The following is a 19,876-nucleotide window of genomic DNA, read 5'->3' as shown; positions in this document are numbered from 1 at the left end:
GCGTCCGATCTGAATTCTAGCCAATTTTGCATTGAAAAAGTCAAACGGCGCTCCTTCCCTTCTGAGCTCTGCCATGCGCCGAAACAGTGGTTCCCCCCCCACATATCAGGTATCAGCGTACTCAGGACAAACTGCACAATAACTTTTGCAGTCCAACTTCTCCTGTTACCCTTGGTAAAATAAAAAAAATTGAACCTGAAGTATTTTTTTTGTGAAAAAAAGTTAGATGTTCATTTTTTTTTTAATATTAAAAAAATTCCTGTGAAGCACCTGAAGGGTTAATAAACTTCTTGAATGTGGTTTTGAGCACCTTAAGGGGTATTTTCTATCATATAGACCCCTCAAAGTGGCTTCAAATGTGATGTGGTCCGTAAAAATAAAATGGTGTTGCAAAAATGAGAAATCGCTGGTCAACTTTTAACCCTTATAACTTCCTAAGAAAAAAAAATTTGGGTTCCAAAATTGTGATGATGAAAATTAAACATGTGGGAAATGTTACTTATTAAGTTTTTGTGTGCCACATCTCTGTGATTTAAGGGCATAAAAATTAAAAGTTGGAAAATTGCAAAATTTTCTAAATTTTCGCCAAATTTCCATTTTTTTCACAAATAACGCAAGTTATATGAATGAAATTTTACCACTAACATGAAGTACAATATGTCACGAGAAAACAATGTCAGAATCACCGGGATCCATGGAAGCTTTCCAGAGTTATTACCTCATAAAGGAACAGAGGTCAGAATTGTAAAAATTGGCCCGGTCATGAATGTGCAAACCACCCTTGGGGGTTAAGGGGTTAAAGGAAACCTGTCACCAGGTTTGGCCAATATGAGTTATGGCCACCGCCTTTCAAGGCTTATCAACAGCATTCTATAGTGCTATAGATAAGGCCCCGATCCAACCTTGAAAAGAAGATAACTTTTATTGTAGTCACCTGTGGGGTGGTCTGGTCCGACGGGTGTCACAGGTCTTGGTCCGACGACGCCCTCCTGCTTGCTTCACAGGCTCCCCAGCATCACGCTCCTGCGCAGGCGTGCTTATCTTCCCTGTTGAGGGTAGAGCAAATTCCTGCAGTGCGCAGATTTTCCCTGCGTCTGCTCATTGCACGCCTGCACAGTAGCACAATGCTGGGGAGCCATGAAGCAAGCAAGCAGGTGGCATTGCAAGAAGATGAGAGGCGCCGGACCAGGACCTGCAACACCTATCGGACCGGACCGCCCCACAGGCGAGTATAATAAAACTTATGTTAGGCACCGGGATTCTCCTGCTGCACAGGATAGATCCCAAGCCTGGCCTGGTGCTGTGGTCTCCCATTCAGGCTCAGCCACTGGGATGACTGCTCAGCACAGACTTCTGTCCCAGTGCCTTGCCCAGGTTCATGCTGCATGTGGAGTTACTGCTGGCTTTCCAGCTAAGCCTATGGTGACTACTGGTATACACGTGGAGTGTTGCGCTCTGGAGCCTGTCCAGATTTCACCTTACTGAGCATGTCCGTCATGTGGCGCCTTCTCGTTGGTGTTCGAGCGTCAGCTGCTATGGTGATGTGGCAGCTTCAGATTGGTCCACAGGCAAGTCACTAATATATAGAGCAAAAAAGTCTTATAGACAATATTTCTGAAGCGCACGTCAGAAACCAGGGAGTCCAACCTGGAAAATTTCCATGTCAATAAAAAAAGAAAGACAGCACCTCAAACCGTGCTGAAAAAATAAGTCTTACATTTTATTCTGCCTCCTGTGGCGATGTTTCGGTCATGAGACCTTGAAAAAGGTCCCTTGAAAAAGGTCTCTTGACCGAAACGTCGCCACAGGAGGCAGAATAAAATGTAAGACTTATTTTTTCACCACGGTTTGAGGCGCTGTCTTCCTTTTTTTATTGACATGATCCACAGGCAAGGTCCTGTCTGGCTGGACATGAGCCTTGTGCATAAAAGGTCCTCAGGAGCGCACGCCGGTGCACTAGTATTATGCGTGTTTGGTGTGTTGGTGGCTACTTTACCACCCTGTGTGCACGTGTGCCGCTAATAGGACTCCGAGTGTTTTTCTAGACAGGCAGTGTAGGATGGGAACTCCTGCTTGAAGTTAGCATCTGCACCTGGCGTCCTCAGGCACGTGTTCTGAAGCACAACCACCAGTTTAGTCTTTCCTGGGGCGTTAAGTTATAGGGACCCCAATTATTATTTTTCTATATGCCTGTACAGTCTAATAGGGTATAGTCCTTTTTGCTTTGCTTCATAGTACCGCTCTGTGGTGTAACAGAGCTTGGTACTTTGCGCTCTGTGCACACTGAGTGACATTTAAATCAGTGTGCTTAAAGTGTTTTCTCGCAGCCTTGCTCCACCATTGTGCTAGCTGCAGTTTCTCCATCACCACACAGTGGACCCCGGGTTGCGTATGCACCTTATTATAAATTCATATTTGGTGCGTTCCGCCAACCCTAGCAACTTATTTCTCTTATCTTGAAGGTCGGATCGGGGGGTTATCTACTGCATTATGAAATGCTGTAGATAACCGCTGAAAGACAATGGCCGTAACTTGTATCGTCCAAACCTGGTGACAGGTTCCCTTTATCCCTTTAAGACAGAACAAAATTCACCAAAGTTATTAGCAGGGGCGTACCTATCAGGGGTGACTGACAGCTATTCTGGATCTGGCTGCAGAAGGTTATTACGATAAGCCCAAACATCTTCTTGATTTTGGTATCTCTGTTGTGGAGCGATTTCTCTCTCCCTTTAGGACCCAACAGTTACCTCCACCTTCTCCTGCTATTTAGACACCTTGCTGAAGGTTTAAAATCTTTGTGTCTGCAGCATGGTGCGGGTGTTAGCTCTTAATTGTCTCTGTCTAGCTGGATGTACTACCAGTCGGTTAGTTCCTTTTCAGAGGACACTTGGAGGATTGATGGCAGGACATCTCATTTGACTTGTCAAGCTAAGTATTACCATCGTTTGTCTACCCTCTTTGTCTTTATTTGCAGTGGGGAGTAACTAGTGCTCACCCAATCCCCTCCCTAACCAAGGCCCATCGCTATGGTCAGGCAGGGATTAGGTTCCTGCTCGGCGATTGGTTCTGATCCTTTATAGGGATGGTTAGGGCACACAGGGTGATTTTAGATCTGCCTAGGGGTCTCCACATGTTTAACTTTTCAAAGATAGGAAACATGATATGGTTGTTGTCAGCTATCTGGGCGCTATTGATTTGGAGCTGATGTGCATGTCTCACAGTTATGAAAAAGTATGCTTGTTCTTCCCTTATTAGTCCTGAAATTGAAAATGTAGGTCCTATCACTATCAGATTGACACAAACCACAATATTCATATCTGACCATCGGCATTGAATCAACTAGTTGCAGACGTCCAGTTTCTACTGAAGATAACAATATTTACCTCTAAAGATGTTAGATTTTCACTTTACTTCCTCTCAAATCTACAAATCTAAGACTATATGGCTGTTTCCCACAATCGGTATTCTGCTTCAGTCTCCTGGGTACTGCAGGGAGTCTGGGCTTCAAAAGCAGTTTTAATTAGTTTTGTCATTTCTTAGTTATCCATAATTTCCTCTCTTCTCTTATGTTAAACATGCGGTTCTATTATCCAAAAGCGGTTTAGATTGCAAGCTCCTCCTCCTTCTGGAGATTCTGTGTGAGAGAGTGGGGGGGTGAATGCCATCTCACTTGTTAATTTTAATTTTCCTCTATGACAACCACTAGAAGTGTTATTAGGAGGGACATGCCACTATGAGTGAAATTAGGAGGAACGTGCTACTAGGAGAGTCATTAGGAGGAACGTGCCACTAAGAGTGTATTAGAAATGGCGTGCCAATTGGAGTGTTATTGTGAGGGGTGGTGCCTCTAGTGGTGTTATTTGGAGAGGCATGCTACTAGGAGTGTTATTAGGAAAGATGTGCATTTTGATTAATTTTGTGCAAATTTGTCCAACTAACTTTAGATGGAAGTTTAATATAAATATTATAAATTAACTATGCAATTATTTTCTGTGAAGATAATAATTCCCACCTTTGCAGATATCTTGTGTATTTCTCTATTTTAGGCATCACAGATACAGAGATTACATTAGCAGACACATAATTACCACATTTTTGTTTCTGTTTGCCTTCATATTGCAGCCACGGATCATAAAAATGAGAACTAATATATACAACTATCTGAGTATAAAATAAAGACATAAGGACACAGATCATTGATTTAAAACATATTTTATTAATTACAATCTCTACCCCTACCTAAAGCCAATGATCCAGAAGAAGGCAAAAAACCTGCACACGCTCAGCCAATGTGTGTTACAGGGAAAAAATTCCTTCTTGACCCCGAGAAAAGGCGATCAGTTCGAGAACCCTGGACCAAGGCCATACTACAACTAACTAACTGAGATATATAGAGCAACGATATTCAATATGGTGACTCATTTCCGGATAGCAGATCTTATTTGTCCGGGTAACACGCCTCACCATTCTTCGTCATATTGGAATCTGGAGCTCATATATTGACTACGTTCATCTCCCCTGTAAAAAAAACAGAACACTACCCCCCCCTACAAACACTACCCCTTAATATACAGACATAGGACAGTTATATCATATCAGGACAGTTATACAGTTTGGTTATACTGCAGACACTTATACAATATGATGTCATGATGCACCGATTCCAGAATTAGGGCATGACACACTGGTGAATTTTTCATCCGAGAATCGGATCGTAAAACTTGCCCTGGCCGGCACCTCTCCTGACCTGAGCATGACAACGTGATGGATTACTATGCAGCTGTCAAGTTCAGGTCAGGAGAGGTGCCTGCCAGAGCAAGTTTTACGATCCGATTTTCGGACGAAAAATTTGCCAGTGTGTCTCTGCCCTTAGATCCATACAATCAGTATACTGTATAATGACATCGTAAGGCACAAAATATAATGTACAGACATATTAAATTATAAATACTACACAATCACATTGCTCGCTTTAGATTCTACAGTCTTCCTTCCAGGATCCAGATTCTCTCCCTAGTAAGAAAAAAAAATAAAATGAGGATAAGTATCAGTATGAAACCTGTAGAAATGGAGCCATAAATATATTGTCCTTTATGTCATAAAGATATGCACACTCCCTTTTCTCCACATTTTTAAGTTTTGACATAGACATTTCAAAATGGTGTAATAAATTTGATTTAAAAAATGGGGGCAAATGCAGTTATATAAAAGTAAACTAAATAGGAAGATAAAATGGTAAAATAATAGAAAGTATAGAAAATAAATAATTATATGCTACCCGATGTATGTACACCAACCTCTCTCCCATGTGGGGGAATAATGGTAGACTTTTTTGCCCTAATAATCTTAAATTAAAGTGATAAAACCACCACAACAATCTGTGACAGCCACAGATACCACTTGAAGTGTCACTGACCGTAGTAGCTACTGTAGTGTCTTCATCCGAGGTGCAATCTTTGTGCTGACCTCTCTGATGTCCCCATGTTTGCTGCATAGAACTCTGCGTCCAACATTCCACTGTGTGACCTCACAAAGACCCTTGCCATCACCCAAGTCTAGAGATTCTACCAGCAGGGACTGAAGAAACCTAGAACCTTACAGGCATAATCTGTAGACTTGGAGGGTCCATGTTGGCACTAAGTACACTAAGTTAGATCCCTGTAAAGTTTGTCATTTACCGGTATCCTCCATCCAGGAACTTCCACTCTCTTTGTCTTCATCTCCTGACATAGGAATATTCAGAATTGAGAGTCCTCAGTGGTTGATACCTTTTAATGGCTAACTGAAAAGATGGTAACAAATTGCAAGCTTTCGAGACTACGCAGGTCTCTTCATCAGGTTAGACTAATACAAAATCTGAAGAATAACATATTTATACACAAGGCAGCATATAAATTTCAGTTTTTTTATGTGCATAACATTTTATTGGAAAAACCCACAGGAGTTTGCATCTTCTACCCGTGTTTATTTGAATTTCCTCATCATATTCTAATTTTCCTCTTGTCGTCCAAAAGCATAGTGGGTATGTATTGAATAGCAATGGATATGAGGGCACCACCTAATATTCAAGGGATCATTCCAGCACACACATATATATGGAAAAGCCGAAAAAAGGGGAAAAAAGAAGTGCGCAAGTACCAGAAGATTACCGAATAAAAATATCAATTTTATTAAAATAAACATAAATGACCCAATAGTAGAGTACAAAAAGCATTAAAAACAATTAAAAAGGCTGAATGCCCAAATATATATGCACATAGATGACAGAGTATAATAAGGCTACCACCTAACCTCATTTGCCAGACAAATAATGTACAAGGTATCTATAGAACATACAAGCAAATAAACCACAGTATATATAAGGTACTGAGAATTACTTTCTATGCCTTTTAAGGCTTGAAACAAAAACACAATAGTTATTAAAGCCAGAGTTAATAGATTACCTAGTTAGATGTAAGCTGCGGAAAAACAAATAGTATATAATACTAACTGGTGAATTTCAAATATTAGAACAGCTGACCTAATGCGTAAGGACTAGTGATGAGCGAGCACTAAAATGCTGGGGTGCTCGTTGTTCGGGTCGAGCAAATTGGAACACTCGGGAACTCGGACAGAACAACGAGCCCAATGTAAGTCTATGGGAGACCCAAGCATTTTAACTGCGATCCCCCCAGGGGTCCTTTTAAGGTCTAAAAACATCTGAAAATGAGGAAAACACTGCTCGAATGACACGGGTAGATCATGGGGATCGCCCCTGGAAGCATTTCTGACTCCTATTTCACAGCTTTAAACAATGTTGTCAGAGTTTCATGCCATTTTTACCGGTTCACAAAAAAGCACTCCAGAACTAAACCAAAATGGATTTTGCTGGGAAATATGTTAAGGTACATCCATTCCTGGTGAATGACTTGTATATAAGGCAAAATAAATAACTCCAGACCAAAATGTTCCTCCACCACTTGGGCTATATTCAGACACAGCATTTTTGAAGGGTTTTTCAACTTTAACATTGCTTTTAACCAAAACAAATGCATTCAGTGGGAAATGTCATTGTAACATTTACCAACCCTAGCTGGCCATGTGATGTGTGACACATAAGCAGACATATCTTGTTTCATTTAACTCTTAAAGTCACAGAACCTATTATTACAGGGGCATCAGGCAACATTAATCTGCTTAAAGGGCCATAATTAATCAATGGCTCTCCTAAACTGTTATTGCCTATGCTGTGCGTGGATGGGCTGCCAAGAATTACGACGCACCCCAATAACCCTTTCATGAGATGTCCAGGATGGCTTCCATAAAAAATGTTGCATTGAATGCAAGGCCTGCCCTGCTACCAAGTCATATGTACCCCAATAAGCCCTTGAACCCACAAAGTGGATGGGCACAGGAAAATCCACTTCACATTATTCATTTTTTACTCCCATTCTGTTTTCTTATGCATTGACTGCAAGGCCTGCCCTGCTATCAAGTCATATGCATCCCAATAAGCTTATGAACCCACATAGTGGATGGGCACAAGAATATCCACTTCACATTATACATTTTTTACTCCCAGTCTGCTTTCTTATGGATTGACTGCAAGGCCTGCCCTGCTACCAAGTCATATTATTATTATTATTATTATTTATTGTTCTAGCGCCATTTATTCCATGGCGCTTTACATGTGAGGAGCGGTATACATAAAAACAAGTACAATAATCTTAAACAATACAAGTCATAACTGGTACAGGAGGAGAGAGGACCCTGCCCGCGAGGGCTCACAATCTTCAAGGGATGGGTGATAATACAGTAGGCGAGGGTAGAGCTGGTCGTGCAGCGGTTTGGTCGATCGGTGGTTACTGCAGGTTATAGGCTTGTCGGAAGAGGTGGGTCTTCAGGCTCTTTTTGAAGGTTTCGATGGTAGGTGAGAGTCTGATATGTTGTGGTAGAGAGTTCCAGAGTAGGGGTGATGCGCGAGAGAAATCTTGTATGCGATTGTGGGAAGAGGAGATAAGACGGGAGTAGAGAAGGAGATCTTGTGAGGATCGGAGGTTGCGTGCAGGAAAGTACCGGGAGACGAGGTCACAGATGTATGGAGGAGACAAGTTGTGGATGGCTTTGTATGTCATGGTTAGGGTTTTGTAATGGAGTCTCTGGGCAATTGGGAGCCAGTGAAGGGATTGACAGAGGGGAGAAGCTGGGGAATAGCGGGGGGACAGGTGGATTAGTCGGGCAGCAGAGTTTAGAATAGATTGGAGGGGTGCGAGAGTGTTTGAGGGGAGGCCACAGAGCATGAGGTTGCAGTAGTCAAGGCGAGAGATGATGAGGGCATGGACTAGGGTTTTTGCAGATTCTTGGGTGAGGAATGAACGGATGCGTGAAATATTTTTGAGTTGAAGTCGGCAGGAAGTGGAAAGGGTTTGGATATGTGGTTTGAAGGAGAGATCAGCGTCAAGGATTACTCCGAGGCAGCGAGCTTGTGGGACTGGGGAGAGTGGGCAGTCATTTACTGTAATTGATAGGTTCGTAGGGGGGGTCACGTGAGATGGGGGAAAGATGATGAATTCTGTTTTGTCCATGTTGAGTTTCAGATATCTAGTGGAGAAGAAGGATGAAATAGTGGACAGACATTGAGGGATTCTGGTTAGTAGGGAGGTGATATCTGGTCCAGAGATGTAGTTCTGTGTGTCATCAGCATAAAGATGATACTGAAAGCCATGAGATTCTATGAGCTGTCCCAGGCCAAAGGTGTAAATAGAGAACAGCAGGGGCCCAAGGACTGAACCTTGTGGGACTCCGACAGATAGGGGGCGAGGTGAGGAGGTGGTGTGTGAGTGGGAGACGCTGAATGTCCGGTCTGTTAGGTATGATGAGATCCAGGAGAGGGCCAAGTCTGTGATGCCGAGGGATGAGAGGGTCTGTAATAATAGGGAATGGTCCACTGTGTCAAAGGCAGCCGACAGGTCCAGGAGGAGGAGGACAGAGTAGTGTCGCTTGCTCTTGGCAGTTAAGAGGTCATTGGTGACCTTAGTAAGGGCAGTTTCAGTGGAGTGGTGTGACCGGAAGCCAGATTGTAAGCGGTCGAAGAGGGAGCAAGAAGAGAGATGGGAGGACAGTTCAAGGTAGACGTGTTGTTCCAGTAGCTTGGAGGCGTATGGGAGAAGTGATATAGGGCGATAGCTAGATACAGAGGATGGGTCAAGAGAGGGCTTTTTGAGGATAGGTGTGATGGAGGCATGTTTAAAGCTTGAGGGGAAAACACCAGTTGTTAGTGATAGGTTGAAGAGATGGGTTAGGGTTGGGATGAAGACTGTGGTGAGGTTTGGGATGAAGTGGGATGGGATCGGGTCGAGTGCACAGGTGGTGAGATGTGATCTTGAGAGTAGAGTGGAGAGTCGATCTTCTGTAATGGTGGAGAAGTTGGTTTTGAAGGTGGAGGGCTGGGAAGTCGGGAGGAAGGGCTCTGGGGGTTGTTGACCAAAACTGTCCCTGATGTTATCAATTTTCTGCTTGAAAAATGAGGCAAAGTCTTCAGCTGAGATGAGTGGGGAGGGAGGAGGTGCTGGGGGGCGGAGGAGAGAATTGAAGGTGTTGAATAACTGTTTAGGGTTGTGAGACAGGGAGGATATGAGAGATGAGAAGTAGGTTTGTTTAGCTGTGGCGAGTGTGGTCTTGAAAGTAGTGAGGGACTGTTTGAATGCGATGAAGTGTTCGTTGGAGTGGGATCTTTTCCATCTGCGCTCAGCAGCCCTGGAAGCTCGCCTCAGCTCTTTGGTCAGGCTGGTGTGCCAGGGCTGTCTGTTGATTTTGCGAGTTTTGGTATGTGTAAGTGGGGCAGCGGATTCCAAAGCTACAGCTATTGTGGTGTTATATAGAGCGGCAGCGTCATCCGCATTGTGTAAGGAACTTATATCTGTAAGAGGGAGGAGGGATTCAGAGAATGAGTGTAGGTCAAGGTGTTTAAGATTCCTGCGAGGGTGTGAAAGTTTGTGGGGTGGGGATTGTAGACATGGAGTGAAGAGGGAAGAGAATGTGAGCAGGTTGTGGTCAGAGAGAGGAAGAGGTGAGTTAGAGAGGTTAGATAGGGAGCAGAGGCGGGTGAAGATGAGGTCCAGTGTGTGGCCATCTTTGTGGGTGGCTGTAGAAGACCATTGAGTGAGGCCGAAGGCATATGTACTTCAATAACCCCAATCCCACCTTGGAAGAAACATGGAGGGCCTCTTAACAAAAAATGTCCCATTAAAAAGGAGCAGGTCTCCTAGACTTGGAATGCCCATACACTAAGTGTGTTGGCTGACAAACATTTTCCCCTGTGGGGTACACCTCAACCTTTTCCATAACAAGTATTTTACGACCAGCAAAACCACCCACCCTTGTTCAGAATTCGACACTGGCTGTAGCAGCACGGAACAAGTTAACGCTGGTGATTAAGTGGTGGCGGATGATGAGACGTGGATGAAGGCCTCATTAAAAACTAGGTCCAATTTAAAGGAGCGGGTCTCCTAGACTCGTAATGCCCATACACTAAGTACATGGGCTGACAAAAATTTCCCCCTGGGGGAGTAAAATTGCTAAAAATATTTTATGGGCATCATAAACACCCTGTAACGGTCAACGTGTGACTGGACACAGCGCCTCCAGCAGGGCGAATTTAGGACACACGTGACCCTGGATACAGCGCCTCCAGCAGGGCGAATTTAAATAATACTGGGACGTGCAGCCGGATACACCGCCTCCAGCTGGCGAATTTAAAGTACACGTAAAACTGGATACCCCGCCTCCAGCTGGCGAATTTAAACAATAAGGGGAAACACAGGAACAATTACAGTGGTGGGCCCTGTAATAGGGAATAGGGACATGGAGACCTCCTGAGCTCCCCTGAGGCAGCGTCCCTGCACTCCTTACATTCCCTATACAGGCTCCGAACCTGTCGCCGCACGCGAACCTTATGCCCTGACTCGCCCTGAACCTAGTCCCTCGCTAGGGCATTGGCCGGTGCGGAAACTAATCCCACCACTGCACTAGATCACACATAAGGAAAGTCACAAACAGGGGAAATAGAAAACTTAGCTCTCTCTGTGCAAATGCTCCAGCACAGAGTCCAGCAACCGACTGCAGCCTTCCTCCTGAATAGCTGCCACCAAGCTCAGTCAGCGCTGCAAAGAACTCCCCTCTGTGACTCCTTCCACACCAGGACTCAGATTGAGCTGAGCAATCTCTCCAGCTCCTTCCACCACCAAGGTTGGTTGCAAATGAACAACTATCACCAACCATGATTGCATACCCTGAGACTCATTTATAGAGCCTAGCACCTGATTTATAATTACAAATTAAACCTAACACTAAGGTGCGATACCACTCCCCACCACCGGGCAACTTAGAATGAAAGACACCACGTGTGATAATTCTAATGGCCACCGGGGGCAATCACGTCACACTTTGCACTTGACAAAGTAAAAAAAATTCACTTTGTCAAGTTTAAAACTGTCAGATCATGACAGTACCCCCTCCTTAATGAGGGGCCTCTGGACCCTCAAGACCACCCCTCCTTAGGGAAACACCTACAGCGGGGACGCCCAGACCCTGAGTTCACCCCACCCTCACCTGAATTCAAATTTATGACAAACACACAGCTGGAATTGGCAATAAAGTTTATTTTGGAGGCACCACTCATCTCCACAGCGCCGACCTGGGGAACGAGTTTATGTATGTGTATGTTTGTTTGTTATGAGCTGATCAGGCTCCACAAAACACTTCCACAAGATGTTTTTTGGTGGCACCCATACACGCTCGTTCACACACAGGTCCGGACCTGAACGTTTATTGCACACATTCGTTTGTCATAAAACTTGGTGAACTCATTCTGGACCTGATAACAGAGGCGTCCCCCTGTGTCACCACACTCACACCCCCGCACTACACCATAGGGTACACCACCCTCCAACCCTTTCCACCACGAGGTCTGCCCCTCACAGGGTTTGCTAGTGGCGAGGGCTGGAACTTGCCCCTACTCCCCCGCCGCACAATCGCTGCTCTCACTGGAGAGGAAGGGGTCCCCTGAAGAGAGACAGCAGAGACAGTAGTCTCAAGGCAGCAGCCCCCACACGACTGCCCCCAGCTGACTACTTCCCTAGCTCGTCAATCTATCCCCGGGTTGTGTTTTTTCAGCCAAGGGAAGCCTAAAACGATAGGTACTGGCATTCCCTCCAAGACGTAGCATGACAAGGACTCCTCATGATGTCCTATATGCAGATGGATGTTTTCTACGACTTGGGTAAGGCTCCCCTGACTCAGTGGAACAGAGTTAATGGCCTGGACACTTATAGGTTGGGCCAGCGTCCTACACTTCAGGCCATGAGTCTGGACAAAACGAGCATCCACCAGACTGACTCCTGCTCCGCTGTCCACAAGCACCGGTACCACCTCCGGTACCCCACCAGCTAACACTTCTGCTGACATAATACCTTGGGAGGGCAAAATGGAGGAAATGTACACTCCCTGGTTGCCTCCCTCCAAACGACCAGGGGTCTGCGGCTTCTGAGATGACACAGATATTTTGGCACGTAATGGGCACGCCTTAAGGAAATGACCAGTCTGCCCACAGGAAAAACATACCAACCCCACTCCCTGAACCGTAGGCAGGCCTGAACACAACCTAACATCTCCTACTTGCATAGGTTCATCCGGAGACTTGGCACGCCCTGGGCAGGCTCCCATGAAATGGCCCGGCTTCCCACAGGAAAAGCATACCCCTCCACCACGGCGAACCCCAGGCAACCCCCTATTTGTACCAACAACACCGGGCTGCCTGGGTTCCACCAACCGTACCGGGGGGTCCTCACCCCCGGAGAGGACTACAGGGGGCACATTTTGTGTATGTCTTTCCCTAAGGCGTCTATCCACCCGGATGGCGAGGGACATGGCGGGCTCCAGCGACCTGGGGGCAGCGTACTGCATCAGAGTGTCCTGCAACTTAGGAGACAGACCCTGCACAAATTGACTCCTAAGTGCAGGGTCATTCCACTGAGTGTTAGTGGCCCATCTCCTAAACTCAGAGCAGTACTCCACAGCAATCCGGGCTCCCTGTTTACACCTACGGAGTCGGGATTCCGCCAGAGAGACACCATCAGGATCCCCATACACAAGCGCCAAAGCCGCAAAAAACTCGTCCACGGACTCTAAAGATGGTGAATCGTCCGGCAGGGAGAAGGCCCAGGATTGGGGATCCCCCTTCAAAAGGGACATAATGATTCCCACCCGTTGCTCTTCGCTCCCTGAAGAACGAGGGCGCAGCCTGAAATATAATTTACAGGCTTGCTGAAATACCAAGAATTGATCTCTCCCTCCAGAAAACCGGTCTGGGAGAGATATCTTGGGTTCTGGCTGAGCCTGTGCCTGAATCAAACCTCCAAAGCCCACCAACAGCTGCAGTTGCTGCACCATCTCACCGCGCAGCCCCCTAATCTCTTCAGTAAAGGTCTGCAGTACCTGGGTAAAGGTTTGCATTAGGTCCATAGCTCAGTAGAAAAGAAAAAATTTTAAGGTTGGTGATAATGTAACGGTCAACGTGTGACTGGACACAGCGCCTCCAGCAGGGCGAATTTAGGACACACATGACCCTGGATACAGCGCCTCCAGCAGGGCGAATTTAAATAATACCGGGACGTGCAGCCGGATACACCGCCTCCAGCTGGTGAATTTAAAGTACACGTAAAACTGGATACCCCGCCTCCAGCTGGCGAATTTAAACAATAAGGGGAAACACAGGAACAATTACAGTGGTGGGCCCTGTAATAGGGAATAGGGACATGGAGACCTCCTGAGCTCCCCTGAGGCAGCGTCCTTGCACTCCTTACATTCACTATACAGGCTCCGAACCTGTCGTCGCACGCGAACCTTATGCCCTGACTCGCCCTGAACCTAGTCCCTCGCTAGGGCATTGGCCGGTGCGGAAAATAATCCCACCACTGCACTAGATCACACATAAGGAAAGTCACAAACAGGGGAAATAGAAAACTTAGCTCTCTCTGTGCAAATGCTCCAGCACAGAGCCCAGCAACCGACTGCAGCCTTCCTCCTGAATAGCTGCCACCAAGCTCAGTCAGCGCTGCAAAGAACTCCCCTCTGTGACTCCTTCCACACCAGGACTCAGATTGAGCTGAGCAATCTCTCCAGCTCCTTCCACCACCAAGGTTGGTTGCAAATGAACAACTATCACCAACCATGATTGCATACCCTGAGACTCATTTATAGAGCCTAGCACCTGATTTATAATTACAAATTAAACCTAACACTAAGGTGCGATACCACTCCCCACCACCGGGCAACTTAGAATGAAAGACACCACGTGTGATAATTCTAACGGCCACCGGGGGCAATCACGTCACACTTTGCACTTGACAAAGTAAAAAAAATTCACTTTGTCAAGTTTAAAACTGTCAGATCATGACACACCCTTGCCAAAAATTGGACTGGCTGTAGCAGCACAGAACCCGTTAACCCTGGTGATCTAGTGGGGGAAAATGAGTAGACATAATGATAAATCATACTGAAATCAAGCAAATAAATAAAAAATGTGAATCTACCTATGAAAGAAAATAACAAAAGGGAGGGGCGAACACAGGTTCATAGATATGAAGGCAGAATGTGTTCAACAAGATATGTTTGTCCCTAGCAACAGCTCAAAGACAGGGATATAAATTAAAATAGATTTAAATACACTATAATACGATTTCACTATTTTTATATTGGAGAGGTATACACTAGGATGTTCCACAGTTAGGAAAAATGAAAAATATAAGAATAAATAGGAAGAATATAAGTACATCTCATTTGTATGAGATTTCCCCCTGGGGGAGTAACATTTGTTTTGGTTTAAAATTATTAATGGGCATCATAAAAACACCCTTGCCAAAAGTTGGACTGGCTGTAGCAGCACAGAACATGTTAACCCTGGTGATCTTGTGGTGGAGAATGAGGAGACATTGATGAAGGCCTCAGTAAAAACTAGGCCCAATGTAAAGGAGCGGGTCTCCTAGACTTGTAATTCCCATACACGCAGTGCATGGGCTGACAAACATTTCCCCATGGGGGGTACATTTTTAAAAAATATACTATGGGCATCATAGACACTCTTGCCAAAAATTGGACTGCCTGTAGCAGCCCAGAACGTGTTAACCCTGGTCAACTAGTGGTGAGAATGAGGAGACATAATGATAAATCATACTGAAATAAAACAAATAAATAAAAAATGTGAATCCACCTACGAAAGAAAATAACAAAAGGGAGGGGCGAACACAGGTTCATAGATATGAAGCCACAATGTGTTCGATGAGATATGCTTGTCCCTAGCAACAGCTCAGAGACAGGGATATAAATTAGAATATAATAGTATTTCAATATTTTTCTATTGTAGAGGTATACACTAGGTCCTAAGAGGATGGTCCAGAGATAGTAAAATTGGAAAATATAAGAATAAATGGGAAAAATATATGTACTGCTCATTTTTATGACAGTTACCCCTGGGGGAGTAACATATGTTTGGGTTTTAAATTAGTAACGTGCATCATAAAAACATCCTTGCCAAAATTGAGGGACTTTTGCATCACAGAATACATTCATACTGGTGTTCTACTGGTTGTGGATTATGAGGATGAGGATAAGGAGGAGGATAACACCAAACAGACCAAATCATGAAGCGGATAACCATGTGTGATTGTGAAGATGTGCAGGAGAATACACCTCCACAAAAAAAGACAAAGTGTTTGAGGTTATGTTTCGCTGTTTTCATTCGGTGGTGTACAGAAATCTTGCCCAATCCAGCCCTTGTTCATTTTTATAAGAGTCTGCCTGTCAGCATTGTCAGTTGACAGGCTGATGCGCTTTTCTCTTATAATTCCACCAGCGGCACTAAAAACCCGCTCTGACAGAATGCTAGCAGCAGGGCAGGCCAGGACCTCCAAGGCGTAGAGTGCCAGTTCATGCCACGTGTCCAGCTTGGATACCCAATAATTAAAAGGCACAGAGGAATCCCGGAGGAGGTTTGTACGGTCTTCAAGGTACTCTCTCACGATCTTCCCAAACATTGCACTTCTTGTGGCAGCACCCCTTGCCTCTGTGGCAGCACGATGGGAAGGTCTGAGAAAACTGTCCCAGAACTTTGCCATTGTTCCCCTGCCTGATTTGGATTGTAATTCTGTCTCTCTCGCTTGGACTCCTTGGCTGTACAACAAACTCTGACGTCTGCTGCCAGCGTTCTCACGTGGGAATTTTTTCATTAATTCCACTATAAGGGCCTTCTGGTACAACATTTTTGTACACCTGTCTGCCTCTGGAAGAATAGATTGAAAGTTTTCCTTGTAGCGTGGGTCTAGAAGTATTAACCAGTAATGAGTGTCACCAAAAATGTTTATAATGCGAAGGTCACGGGAAACGCAGCGCAACCTAAAGTCAGCCATGCGTGCCAGACTACTAACAGGCAAGACTTCCGTCTCCTCACCAACAGGATGACTGACCATGCTGTCCTCCTCCACCTCATCCTCCTCCTCCATGTCCTCAGGCCATCCCCGCTAAACAGACGGTATGACAGCTGTGCTTGTAGTACCGTCTATAGTGCATGAAAGTAGCTCCTGTTCTTCCTCCTCCTCCTCATTGTCTACCAATCAACGTTGCAACGACATGAGGCTGGGCTGAGTGTAATCACCCTGTATGGTTCCATGCTCCATGTCCTCATGCTCTGCCTGCAATGCATCATCTTTAATTGTGAGCAGAGAGGTTTTCAGAATGCTGAGAAGCGGGATGGTGACGCTAATTATGGCGTCATCGTCGCTCACCACCTTGGTGCAGTCCTCAAATTTCTGGAGAATGGTACATATGTCTGACATCCATGTCGACTCCTGAGGTCTTATGTGTGGAGTCTGAACTGAATATTGACGACCTTGTTGATGCAGGTAGTCAACAACTGCCCTCTTCTGCTTGCAAATCCTTTCCAACATATGCAGTGTAGAGTTCCAACACATGGGGACATCACACACCAGTCGGTGAGTGGGAAGCTGCAAATGCTGCTGAAGCACAGCAGGGTCGGCTGAAGCTGTAGCTGACTTTCTAAAATGGGCAGACAGATGGCGTACTTTCACTAGCAGATCCGGAAGCTCCGGGTAGCTTTTGAACCACGAGGTTAAGCACATGGGCCAGGCAAGGTACGTGTGTGAGCTCACCTTGCCTCAGAGCCGCCACCAGGTTCCTGCCATTGTCACACACGACTATGTGTGGCTGTAGGTTCAGCAGTGTCATCCAAATATCTGATTGCTCTTTCAGCGCTGTCCACAACTCTTATGCATTGTGCGGTTTGTCACCTATGCAGATTAGCTTCTGCACAGCCTGTTGCCGCTTGGCTGAAGCACTACTGCACTGCTTCCAACTTGTGACTGATGTGTTCATTTCAGAGATGGAGGCTGAAGAAGAGGAGGAGGAGGAGGTGCAGGAGCTGTAGACTGTGGGGGCAACCCTGATTGACGTAGGGCCTGCAATCCTCGGCATGGAGTGGATGTGTTCCATCGCAAGGTCCAACTGGGTCTCGGCTTCCACTATGTTAACCCAGTGTGCCATCAGTGAGATGTACCGTCCCTGCCCACAGGCACTTGCCCACGTGTCCGTGGTTAGGTGGACTTTACCAGTAACAGCATTGTTGAGGGCACGGGTAATGTTGTGGGACACATGCTGGTGTAATGCCTGTATGGCACAATGGGAGAAATATTGGCGACTTGGGACCGAGTACCTAGGGACGGCCGCCGTCATCAGGTTGCGGAAAGCTTCCGTCTCCCACAAGCCTAAAATGCAACATTTTGAGAGCAAGCAGATGAGAAATGTGTGAATTTTGTACTGTGGCGTTGGCTGCGTATTTCCTCTTATGTTCCAAGGACTGGGGTATGTTCAACTGAACGCTGCGTTGGGATAAGGATGTGGACATGATTGTTAATGGTGCTAGTTGAGTTTGTGCGCAACTACAGATGCAGGGCAGGAGGCATCTTTGCATGCCCCATGGACAGGGGATTGGCTTGCACGCACAACAGCGGAAGAAGCAGTGGTATTATCCACAGACACTGTTCATGGAGCTTGGAGTTCAACCAACAAAGTCGGGTGGGGAATTTTCTGCACAGAATCTGCATCTCTTGGCAGAAAATGCAGGCCAAAATGCTTGCGGATTTCATGTGAAATTGATGCGGATTTCTTGTGGATTAACACATGTATGTGATTGGAATTCCAATCCCAAAAAATCTGTAAATGCAGAGGTATAGCACTGGCAGCCAGATCCATAGTTGATGACAGAGAATTGGTGGGTTGGGTCATGTATCATACCTCACCCTCTTTTGTTCTCCTTGTGTTCTTGCTCCTCATATTCAAATTTAGGGAGCCAGTAGAGACATTTGTGCCTTCTTCCACCTCACCCTATTCTTTTGTTCTAATCGTGTTCTTGTTTCTCATCTTCAGAACTAGGGAGCCTGTAGAGACATCTGTGCCTTCTTAAGGACTTTCCACCTCACCCTCTTATTTTGCCCTTCTCATGTTCTTGCACCTCATCTTCAGATCTGGGGAGCCTGTGGAGACATCCATGCCTTCTTAAGGACTTTCTGAATATTTTTTATTCATTACTGCAATTTTACCAGCCACTACATATACAGCTGTATTTGACAAAACTCTTCAAAACTGCTCTGAGAAACCAAAAACTCTTCAAAAAATTCCTCAAAAAAATCCATCTGCATATAGCCTAATAGTTTGTGACACTTTCAATTACTGCAAACCAAAATCTCTTGCCAACTCAGCATCAACTAGATTAGCAGTAGAACCACAATCAACAAGGGCCTCAAGTCAAACATACAATTTCTTTTCATAAGTCAGTAATACTGGAAGTAGCAATTTAACAGGGTCAAAGGGAAGTTACCTATAAACCAAGGTAGACATCTGTGACTGTTTTAGGCTAGACTTGCAACAGATGTCTAGACAAAACCAGGTGAGTTTGCAACAAAAAGCAAAATAGAATCATGTAGAAGTGCGGTATATGTTCCAATTCATTTATTTAATCCATGTTGAAAATGGTCAGGAGACATACAACAACTGATGATTAGGAGATTACTTATGGCTGGTTCATGCACAATGTGCTTTCTTAATTCAGATCGAAAAATATAAAAGCATACAGACCACAATGACAACTACACACCCAGGGCCTGAAAGCCAAACTGGTTGTCTGATAGCTTTAAACTTGCAATAATTATACTGCATATTACATTATACTTATAAAACAAGCTTGTAAATGGTCAAGTTCCCTAGTGGGACAAAAAAATGTGAGAATACTAAAAAGGGTAAAAGTATGCCTGATTGAAAATGCTGTTAGTCAAAAATCTAAAACAAAAAACCCACATAATTGGTATCAACACTCCTGTAATTCATATTATTTAATGGTAATCTGTCACCACCTATCTCAACTATTGATATGGGCATACAGGCTATAGACTGCTGAAAAAAGTGATCACTTTATGCCTCATATCGATGCCTTGTTGTGGATAAATCCTCTTCTATCACTTTATGTAAATTGCCTCTTCCAGGCTATGGGGATGATGTTGCCTGGATGATAACTCTACCTCCAGAGCTTATTTTAAATATAAGGGGGAGATACCAATGTGATATGTAATGGTCGCTCTCTGCTCTCCAGATCTCAATGCAGAGCTGGGTGTGATTATACCTGACACATCTGCAAGTTCCTCTCAGCTTCCATTTCACAGGCAGACAGGGTTGTAATATTGTTGCAATATTGTTGCAATGCAGCAGAGCTTAAGAGCTGCAAAAATGTGTTTGCAAGCAAAGTTCATTTCTCCTTTTCTGTGTTAGTTACATG

General features: G+C 45.0%; 1 protein-coding gene across 6 annotated transcripts in view; it reads left to right on the top strand.

Moving 5' to 3' along the window:
* The window catches only part of LOC141096759 (E3 ubiquitin-protein ligase RNF14-like), a 102,889-nt gene that overhangs the window by 45,587 nt on the left and 37,426 nt on the right, over positions 1 to 19,876 (top strand). The window lies entirely within an intron of this gene.

This window comes from Dendrobates tinctorius, unplaced genomic scaffold (genome assembly GCF_039654945.1).
Source record: "Dendrobates tinctorius isolate UK_male_01 unplaced genomic scaffold, ASM3965494v1 ptg000001l, whole genome shotgun sequence".
Lineage (NCBI taxonomy): Eukaryota > Metazoa > Chordata > Amphibia > Anura > Dendrobatidae > Dendrobates > Dendrobates tinctorius.
This window is presented reverse-complemented; position numbering and strand designations above follow the sequence as displayed.